The sequence below is a fragment of the Malurus melanocephalus genome, unplaced genomic scaffold (genome assembly GCF_030028575.1).
Source record: "Malurus melanocephalus ecotype Western Australia unplaced genomic scaffold, MMel_1.1 scaffold_243, whole genome shotgun sequence".
NCBI classification, from domain to species: Eukaryota; Metazoa; Chordata; class Aves; order Passeriformes; family Maluridae; genus Malurus; species Malurus melanocephalus.
In genome coordinates, this window is record NW_026623475.1 from 502,821 (window position 1) to 513,868 (window position 11,048).

General features: G+C 50.5%; 1 protein-coding gene across 1 annotated transcript in view; it reads right to left on the bottom strand.

The window, feature by feature from the left end:
- Positions 1-9,314: 9,314 nt before the first annotated feature.
- The window catches only part of KCNA3 (potassium voltage-gated channel subfamily A member 3), a 14,442-nt gene continuing 12,708 nt past the window's right edge, over positions 9,315-11,048 (bottom strand). Inside the window, exon 2 of the mRNA XM_057375225.1 lies at positions 9,315-9,782. The gene's annotated coding sequence lies outside the window, so the exon portion shown is untranslated. The remainder of the gene's footprint in view (positions 9,783-11,048) is intronic.

Here is an 11,048-nt window from a genome sequence, read left to right on the forward strand (position 1 = left end):
GGAACACCGCTGACAGGCAGTATCCTCTTCCCCGTCATTCCTCCGCTGTATTTACTATTTCTTCATCTCCCACCCCCTCTTTTGGGAAGAGACAGACTTCCCCGTTTCCATGGAAACACTCCCCCTCTCCCCTCATTTCTTCAAAGAGGTTTTCATCCCTTTCTTTCAAAAGTAGCTATTTTTAACCACGGCTTCCCCTTCTCCCCCTCCCCACACTCTGCTTCCAGCTCACGTTTTCCCAGACATGCAGCACCCACGAGGCACCCCTGAGCACCCTTGGGAGCTGTGGAATCACGCTCATGGCCAGAGCAGGAGCAGCTCATGGTCCAGATCGTGAGACTTCACTTGATTTGTGCTCAAATTCCCTGTGGATGGGGATGCTGGGTGTAAAGGAAGTGATTGTGTTTGCAGGAAGATCCTGGGATCACCCCAAAATCCCTTTACCCTGTGGATAGGGAATGCTGGGTGTAAAGGAGGTGTTTGTATTTGCAGGAGGGTCCTGGGAGCACCCAAAATCCCTTCACCCTGTACATGGGGTATGTCAGATGTAAAGGAGGTGTTTGTTTTGCAGGAAGATCCTGGGATCACCCCAAAATCCCTTCACCCTGTGGATAGGGAATGTTGGGTGTAAAGGAGGTGTTTGTGTTTGCAGGAGGGTCCTGGGAGCACCCAAAATCCATTCACCCCGTGGATGGGGGATGCTGGGTGTAAAGGAAGTTCTTGTATTTGCAGGGAGATCCTGGGATCATCCAAAATCCCTTCACCCTGTGGAATGACTGCCCCTGCAGCATCCCCTTGTGATTCTACAGCYCTGGGGAACCAGGGGAATATTCCAGGATAAACCAAGAGGTGACTCCAGCGTCTGACAGAGCAGGAGATAAAGCTTCCCCCACCCTTCCCAAACACTGAGAGGGCAGAAACAGCACCCAAATCCTTGGGATCAGGGCTGGTGAAATGTGGTGAAGGGAGGGGCTGGAAGTGCAGCACTGGGACAACAAAATCAACWAATTGAATAATGACAAATGGCCTGGACGTGGTGCTACTAAATAAAGGAGAATTCCATCCTGGAAATTATAATCTGGGCATTCCCAGTGATAAATATGAGAGAAGAGGGATGGACAGCACCCCTGGTGGAAGGATGCCAGGCCTGGTTGGAATAAAAARGAAAACAGGAGCAGGAATAAAAGGAAGAGTGTTATTTGGGATAACAGTCTGTGCTCCTGGCTCAGTGAGCACTGAAATAAAATCCCCTTGAAGGAGCCTGGGACCTCTGGCCCTGGAACACAGCACAGTACGGCTTGTGTGGATCCATTGGATCTCAAAAGGCAGGAAGTGAAGTATCCAAGGCATGGTTTGAGGAGCAGGGAAATACCTGCAGGAACCTGACTCCAAGCTGGAAGAGCCCCCGGAACAGTCACGGCTGGAAGATCCGGATGCTCTGGCTTGGAAAGAGGGACAGGACACAGGTCATTAAAATCCTGCACGGCGCTGGGGTGATGAGCAGGGAGCGGTGAATCGATATTTCTTCACCGTGAAGGGAGGAAATGGCTCCGGGGGAAATTCCCGAGCGGGGAATGTCGAGGCAGAGAGGGGAGGGAGGATTTGCAGTGCGGCTCCGTCCCTGCGCGGGGAGGCGCTGCTGGAGATGCAGCCACCACCGGCCCTCCCGGGGGATGCCCAAACTCGGGTGGAGCAAAGCAGGAGCCAAAGGGTAGCAGAAACTACCTTGTGCACAGCCAGGTTCTCCAGAGCCCTATTCGAAGCTGAATTTCTCTGTATTTGAAGATTAATTTCTCAGTGACAAACCCCGGCAGCGCCAGGGCTCGCTCCATGGGGGTTTTCGAGCACCCATCACTGTGGTGCTGCTTCGAGGGCATTCACCCTTTAAAACCTCTGGGGACGAAGCAGGAAMCACCCACTCTGCAATCCCACTGTGCCCCTCTCACGGCTCTGTTGCCTCTCTCAGCTCTTCTCTCCAMAATCTGTCGAACGCAGCCCGGCCCGGGGCAGAGGAGCCGCCGGCATTGACCGCGTCCTGTCCCTCTGCAGCTCCTTGTGCAAGGTTTTCCTCATGCCCTGATCACCCCAAATAGGGGCTGAAAACCCTGCAGACCCCACAGGAGTTGGGCAGGGCCTCAAGCCAAGGTTCCTCCTGGAGTGGGTACAGGAACATCSCCCTCTGCTCATCGGTGTGGGGTGGAAGGGATTTCCCGTGGCTCCTCGAGCAATCCCGGGTGGCACAGGRTGCCAGTGCCAGACCTGTCCTTGCTCCCGGGCTGGTTTTGGCAGGTGCCATCCGTGTCCCATCTGCATCTCAGAGTTTGTCACATCCTGTTTTTCCCGGATGCTCAAGCACCCCCCTGGTAACCACAGGGCAACCGAAACCTGCAGCTGGAGATACCACAACCCTGCAGATAGCTGACAAAAATCGAGGTCAGAGCAGAGAATCCCACCTCAGAGAGCCCCTGAACCAGCCCAAAACCTGCCCAAAATCTGCTCCTGCCACCCACAGCGGGCAGGAGATGCTGTGGTACCACCCAGTACAGCCACACTGGGAGGAGCTGGGAGGATCTGAGTGGATTTTGCTCTCCATGGATCGTCCTCYCCCAGCAGAGCTGGTACTCAGGGCAAACCTCGAGAGCAGAGAGATGAAAAACCACCCAGATGGGTTCCAGCACTCAGARCTGCTTTCCTGGGATCTTCTTTGCCCCTACCTCAATTCCTGAGGCTGACAGGGTCAAGATGTTTTGTGAAATTCAGGAATTTGAGGTTCTCCATGGCTGCTGAATTGCCCTGGTGTGATCCTGCCCAGGGTGGTTGTGGGCACCCCATGGCTGCTGCTCACCCCAGMTCAGCACCTRGAACCTCCTGCGGGATTTCTGCCCKGATTCCAGTGCCAGAATTGGGATTTGAGAGAGCAGCTGAGTCATTTGGGATAACAGGCTGTGTTCCTACTAAAATAAAACCCCTTTGGAGGAGCCTGGGACCCCTGGCCCTGGGACACAGCACAGCTCAAGAGATTTTATGGTGGAATCATTGAGCCATGGATTCCTGGAAYAGTTTGGGTGGGAAGGGACCTTAAAGMTCATCAYGTTTCACCCTCTGCCATGRGTRAAACCACCCTCCACTGTCCCAGATCTCTCCAACCYGGCCTTGGACGCTCCCAGGGATGGGGCAGCCACAGCTCCTCTGGGCAAGACAAAATAAGCATCTTCAATATTTTTAAGGCAACTAAAAACCCAAACCAAAACATTGACACTCTCTGGCCACATTCATTTTTGGGTGGAGCTCACAGGTGTGGTTTGAAGCCAAGACAAGGTTTTTAAAGGAGTTCTTCAGTGCCTTTTCCAGGATTTCTGGCTGTGATGGGAGTGGACAGGAGGGACCTTGAGCAGCCCCTCTACCTGCATCCATGTTACAAAACCCCATTGGTGACGTCCCTTCCTGTGACACATCACCACAGTTTTCATTGTTTGCCTGGAGTTCCCTCAGTCCAGATTTTACCCCAGGATTCTATTTCTCTAGCAGAGTAAATTTGACTCCTGTGAAGGATATTAAATTTCAGATTATTTCACCCTGAAAAATGAGTTCACGTTAGAGGACACCCCTCAAACCTCATCCTTCACCCCACCCTTTCCATCCCAACATCTCCCCTACGCCCGCTCCGGCATCAAACACCACCCGCTGTGGTTCAGCCGTTTTATTGAACTTTGCATATGAAAGAACAGTTTCAAGTTCTAATGAGAAAAAACAATAAACATTAAAAAAATAAATTCAACATCAGGTAAAAAAATGATGGACCCAAAAAACAAAATAAAATCACTTTTTTCACCGGGAACTGAACACAAGGCCCACACCACAGTGGAGTCACCAGGACAAGGGGATGCAGCAGCTGGTTTTAGCATCAGACTGGTATCAAATAAAACCAAGWTTTTAACAGTTGTGCACATTTCACSRGCAAAAACAGAGTTTAAAATGAACTCAGAGCAACAAGACCACRTTGGACATCTCCAGTCTAAAACTGCATCGCTCCTGATCAGCCAGGATTTAGAGATGAGCTCAGATTTCCAGTGGGACACACAGAATTTCCTGAATTTCACTGTGAGACAGTCATGGAAACGTTTCTGCATTCCCCGCTYGAACATGTGAAGGAAAACAAAGTCAAAATGATATCCAGCCATCTCCATCCCGGCCAGATTCCATGAAAATCCATTGCATAGTAAAGGATGGGAAATTAAGAAAAAGCAAGCTGCTCCCGGGSTGGAGGTCAATGCAAAATCCTCCTTGTGCCACATTTTGGGGTCTCAGGTGATGAATTRAGAGCCTTTTCTCCTTGAAAGGCACCAAATTCAGCCCTGGAATCCCTGACCTCCAGCAGAGGGGGGATTTTCCKGCAAGAATTGGAATAACTGAGTCTAATTCCAGTGCACCGATGGCAGCACATGGGATGTGGCAGCCAGCACAGTTTTGYATTAAAACTCCACTATTTCAGGCACTTCCCGACTACATTTCCCCTTAATACCTTTTGATTCATAATTCCAGCTCTATCCATGACTTGTGTGTTGCCAGGCAAATTGTCCTGCTCTGAAATCATCCTCTGGAATAGGAATGATGMATYAAAAACCCAACAGCAGTGCCTGGCMKTGCAGTGGTCAGAGATGTGTTATGGACAACATCAGTCAGAACCATCTCAGACCATTCCCTTTAAAGGTGCACTGATGGCATCATCTTGGAGAAAGCAGGAAAAAAAGGGGAATAGAAACATTAAAAAAAAATGGGGATTAGAATGTATAATTTAATTCACTYGCTACTTGGCTTTAATCTCAGGTTGAGGGACAGACATCCARCTGGATCTGTGCAATGCAGGAGAGSAGGRAGCACTCAGGGAGGAAAAACTCTCTCTCAGAAATTTCTTAATTTTAAGAGGATTCAGTAGCAATAACGGCGTTTGAACACCTGGCTCAGAAAACACCCAAGTGTGTGAGGTAATGAAGCCTCCAGCCTGCTCGAGGCTCATTTCTGARATGTCAATCCTGCAGGGGTTTGCCTGAGGGAAGAGACTGGAGGCTGGGATGGGACTGCAGGAATGACAGAATCACAGATTGATGGAACCCCGGGATGGTTGGRGTTGGAAGGGACAGCTCATCCCGTTCCCAAGGGCAGGGACACCTCCCACTGTCCCTGGGWGCTCCAAGCCCKGTCCAGCCTGGCCTCGGACATTTCCAGGGCAGCCACAGCTTCTCTGGACACCCTRTGCCAGAGCCTCACCAAATCCTGACTTTTCCCCCAAATCCAGCAGGGCAGAGCATCCTCCCAGTTTCCTTCCCTGCCTCTGCCAGCCCGTTCCAGCCTCACTGCTAAGCCCCGTCCCCGTGCCGTGTCCCCTGAGCCTTCCTCAGTGCCCTGAAACACTTCTGGAGATCTTTTCCTTTCTAATTTCGCTGCCTTCTTAAAACAGCTTAAACCACGTCATCAAAAGCAGCGGCTTTCCGTGACCCCACGCCAGCCCAGCTCCCCAGATCCGCTTTCCCTGCCTCTCCTCCAGCGCGGAGCCAGCGGCAGAGCTCTCATCGCTTTAATTGCACCCTAAAATTAAAAAGGGGAAGGGTTGGTGAGCAGCTCTGGGCTGGGCACRGAGCGGAGATGTCGACGTGTTCAGCGTCTAAAGAGCTCCGTCTGAGCACGACAGCTCCGAGCTGCTCCGGCGTCTCGGAGCACGGCTTTGAAGGGCTATGAATAAAGATGAGCAGCCTGCCTTGGGATGATTATGGGAATCAAAGCACGCTATTTTTTGGATCTTCTCTTGATGTCAGCCATCATTAAATCGCTGCCTTTTTTGTTTTTTTAATCGGCTGGATACATTTTTAATTTGTCTTCCCTTGCCAAACGCAGCKCCGCGCTCCCGCTGCCGTCGGCTGTCCCGGTACGATGGTTATCTGTAACACGCTGCACTCAGAGCGCTGGAAACGCAGAGCGATGCACTGGACTGACAGTTAAAGACCACCAAACCCTSAATTATCGTGGAAAAGCGCATTTACAACCAGCTGGCCCGGCGACCAAGCACGAGAGCACGGAGCGGCGGCGTCAGCGCTGGAATGTACAACACCGAGGAGAGGCGGCGTTTGGCAAGATTGTCATCGGTGTGAGATGGCGAGGGGTGCTTGGGACCCACCAGCCCGATCGGTGAAAGGATCTGGTTTTTCCCACCACTTTAATATTCAAAATACAGTTTGGAGCCCAACCAGAGAGACGCTGTAACAAGTGGCTACTGAAAACAGACGAGGTATAATTATGTCACAGACATACACACACACACATACACACAGCATAAAAAAGCTCTCTATAACACCGGTGGAAAATAAAAATAACTTTAGTACTGATACATTCTATCCCCCATTTTAAGGGCTACTTGATCATGTTCCAAAAGAAACTAAATATAACACCTTTGGGACCAGGGCTTCCCAAGATCCAGGTCTGTGCTGCGGTCCAGAAAAATCAATTCTCCTCCTGTTAATGKGCCCTTACTCATGTGGGCAGCCGGGGACCCCCTTCTTTCATGGGGGGCTTTACCTATTTGCAGCCCAAACCCATCAGCACAGTGGAAAAGCGGGTTTGGGGTCAGTCTCTCACAATTTCAGAATTGCTAAAGCTTTGTTCAGTCTCCTTCGCAGGCTCAAGAGCACACCGCGAACCTGTCACGCTGCAGGGAGGCTGCAAACAAATGTGTTTCGCAGCTCCTCGGGGGTTTGGGAGGTGAGATSTCCCAAAAAAAGCCCAGCTCCGTCTCCCTCAGTCTGACAGCAGCTCCCTCCACAGTGGGGAAGAGCGCTTGGGAGTTCCCAGCGATGGAAACGGCTCAGCCCCCACCCCCCAAACGCTGGGCGCCTTTCCTGGTCTTTTTAAAGGGGTCATTTAAGGTCTCTGGGATTTGAYGGTCCGAGCCCTGATTCACTTCAGGGCTGGGGAGCTGCGGGGCGAGACAGGCGGGGGACAGAGCTCCTGTGTGCCAGGGGAGGGACACCCGGAGGGGTTTGGCTGAGCCGAGGGCACGGACCCTGCGATTCCCCCTCCGAGCGCTCCGGCACCCGCGGGGATTTGCCGGCGGAGCAATTTKCTGGAAGACCCCACGGAGAAGCTCCTTCTGCCCGCCCCCACCACGGGCTGCCCTCCGGGCAGGGCACGGCCGAACCAAGATAATGAGAACCACCGCTYTAATTAGCTCTAATTGGTGCAGGCGGCTTTCGCGCCGCATTGATTTCACACCGCGGCTCGTTTCACCTCYGCGATTCCCCGGCATCCCCGCCGAGCCCTGGCACCCCCTGCTCTCATCTCCTGGGCTCAGGACCTGCTCCGTGGACTCTTCCAGCGATCCCGGTCTCCGATCCCGATCTCCCTCTGCCCCTCGTGCTGTTAAAGCCGTGATAAACCCAGGTGCCAGCAGCACCAGCCCTTTCTCCTCCATTTACCCCCAGCTCCTGTGACCACGGGGTTCCTTCCATGCTGGGAATAAATGCAAGAGGAGCAATGTCCCACTGAGAGCCAGATCCATATTTGCTCTTCATYCTCCAGCTGATTAAATTGACCAAAACTGCTGGGTTTAACACTTTTGCTTCTTTTCTCGCCATCTCAGCCCGTTCWGCCCAACCTGCACCTGTGCAGAGCCCCAGAGATTTCTGTGTTTGGGCTCCCCCCAGCTCTTCTCCCGTGAAGTCTCCACCACCAACAGCGCACCTGCCGTGGCAGGGGGAGCAATTCCAGCCGAGAAATTATCCGTGTTTCAAAAACAAACAAAATCAACGCGGCCTCACCAAAGTAGAGCCGTTCCTTACAAGAATTTCATYGTTTCCCAGCGTTAAGGGGATTTCTCAATCCGAATTTTGTGTGTGGAGTTCTTGGTCATCTTCTGCAAGGCAGAAAGGTGGTGCAGACAGTTGGCTGCTTCGCCTTGAATATTCCTATTTCCAGTTTTCCCATTTCCAGTTGAAGTTTTCCCATTTCCAAACTTTCCTTCCAGGGAGGAGGTTGGTTTTCAGTGCATTCCCACTGAGCCTGTGCCTCGAAGCATCCCACGTGTGTCTCCTGTGGATACTCCATGTGAAATGCAGGAAAAAGCTCCACTGAGGGAAGGATCTGGATTTTGGTGCTTTTTCTGGAAGAGTGCTCCTTGCTCCACCTTCCAGGTGCCTGGTGGGGACCTCAGGGCTTTCCTTGGACACAAGAGACTATCAGCAGCAAACCAGAGGGTCTGTTTTGCACAATGGTTTTGGCTCTTGTCACCTCCCCTGGAGCAGCCTCTGCTTTGGAGCATGCTCCAGCTCACTTGGTTCTGTCCAGTCCAAATTCACATTCCYAAGCCATCCCCAGGGAATTATTGCCACGCAGACACAGATTCCTGTGATCATCTGAGTCCCTCCAATGATATTTTCACCCTTAAATCCAACACTGTTCCGAGTTTCACTCTGYTCCTCCGACAGAGCTGTGCTGGGAGGGTTTTTCAGTCTCCAGGCTGGGATGGAGGCAGCGTGAGGAGGTGGATGAGGCTGGGGAGGGGGAAAAGGGGGAGCCAGAGGCAGGAGAGAACATCAAGCCCTTTGCCATTTGCAGTTATCCTTTTGCACATAATTTTTCCCTTTGCCATTTGCATTTATCCCTTTGCACATCATTTATCCCTTTGCACAAAATTTATCCCTTTGCACAAAATTTATCCCTTTGCACATCATTTATCTCTTTGTACATAATTTATCCCTCTGCAGACCGTTTATCCCTTTGCACCAGGAAAACTTTGATCCACACAGTCCCAAGAAAGGTAGGGAGGTTACAGAAAGCCCAGGTTTAAGAGCTTCTCAGCCCAGCATGGGCAACCCACAGCTCTAAACCTCAGTGTGCAAAATGAAACAGCAACGGGCAAAGGAGGGATGGAATTTCCAATTATTACAGAATTAGCAAGGCAATACCATAATATTCCCACAAGACTAGAGCACTGTGGATGAGGCTCTCATGAAATGAAGCAGGAGCACAGCCAGCTAAGAACTGGGTTTTTAGACCTTTTCCACCCCGGAAATTTAATTTTTCCATAGTTTTTCATGGAGTGATCCTGATAGCAAGGCACAGCTGTTCAACACCCTTTCCCCCAGCACCAGCAGAGATGTCACTTCCTTAATAAGGACTTGAAGTAAATCACAGCCTTTGGTACAGCACAGAGCTACTTGTAAAGGGCATTTCCAGGAAAGTGAGAAAAATGKAGCGGGAATGATTCCCCAAGAGCTGAGAACAGCCCATGGCCTTCRCCAGGGAACAGCGACAGCACCCGAATTTCCCCCCACTCCCTCCCACCCCGAGCAAAACACTTGGACTGGGTTTTAGCAGCTCTGCTTAATGTTTCCTTTCTGGTTGCATAATCTTTCAAGACACTTTTTTTTTAAAATAATAATAAAAAAATTGAAATAATATCCAAATTATTTCCATCTCTCCTCCTTCCTTTTTCCTGGCTTTGCTCAGTCTCATTATATTGCACACGAGTCGAAGATAATCTGGCTCCAAAGATGTTCCCCTCTACATAATGCACTTGTTAGAAAACACAGATAAAGCAGGAAATATTCCATATATAAATATATATATATGAAATATGAACTGGTTTAAATGGGGAGGACAGGCCCTCTGTCAGYCGGGTCCACAGCAGCGTCGGTCACCATGTCTGGGATGTTTGGGATGTTTGTCCTTTCCTTGGAGATGTTTTATTCTCAACACAGTCCTGAAGGTCTTCATTATGAAACTTCTGTGATCTGTTGGGCAGAGCAAAGAAGCACTTTTATGCACAGTCTGCTTTGGAAAACAAAAAAAGATTTTTTTTTTCCAAGTAAACTGGAAGAGTTGTTGCACGTTGGTCCCCCCTGATACATTCCCATCGCCATTTCCCACGAATGAAAAGTGGAAATTGCTAATTAAAATTCTTTAATGGACTAAATGCCACACAGTCTAAAGTGAGCTAAAGATAGGAAAAGGATTCATTAAATATATTCTGGTTATTAACTGTTATCTCACATTAAGGGCGAGTTCCAAACCAAGAACAATTAGTGMCAAGTGGGTTTTCCTGATGTTTTTATCTTAATCAAGCTGGGTTTGTTCTGACTTGATGTAATTCACGAGATCTTGAGCAARTGGTTCATTTTAGAAATCCAGAACYRAGGGGTGGGAGGARCCAGGGCTGATCCCACTCCCAGAGCTTGGATTGTGGAGTTGCTCCCACAGAACTCAAACCCAAAATTCCATTTTGATGTGGGGATGGGGATGTCCAGGAAAGGACCCCAAAAATCCCTCTGTCTCTGCAGTGCTAGAGCAAGGAGCACGTGAGTTCAGCTGGAATTGTAGCCCCAACACTCAAGGGACTCAGCCTGACTCCTATTTTAATATAGRGAAAAGCTCTGCTCTGTCCTTAAGAGACTGAAATTTCTAGAAATTTCATGCAACTGTTTCTATCCCTCCCATCTTCTGAAAAATCCRTGTTCTGCCTTTAGTCCACACCGTGGCAATGGGAGCATCCCAGCTCCCCGAGCAGACTGTGTGAGCCGGGTGCTTCATTAGCAGCTGGTGATGAGGGAAGGGTTGGAGGAGCTGCAGGCACAGCTCAGAGCCCGGCCTGAGGCAGCAGGACCTGCCTGGCCCCAGCTCAGCCCCAAAAATCAGCCTGTTTTCCCCAAAGGATGGAGATATGCCGGGGGGGGAATCCATGTGCTGAGGAGGGAGAGATCCTCTGGCTGGATGCTGCAGGGATGAGGGTGTGGGGATGGAGGGGTTGCAGGGATGATGAGGATGCAGGGATGATGGGGATGCAGGGATGATGAGGTTGCAGGGATGATGGGGATGCAGGGATGATGGGGATACTGCTGTGATGAAGTTGCAAGGATAACTTTACAGGGATGATGAGGATGCACAGAGGATGATGTTGCAGCTATGATGAAATTGCAGAGATAAATTGCAGGAATGATGAGGATGCAGGGGTGAAGTTTCAGGAATGATGAGGATGCAGGGATGAAGTTGCAGGGATGATG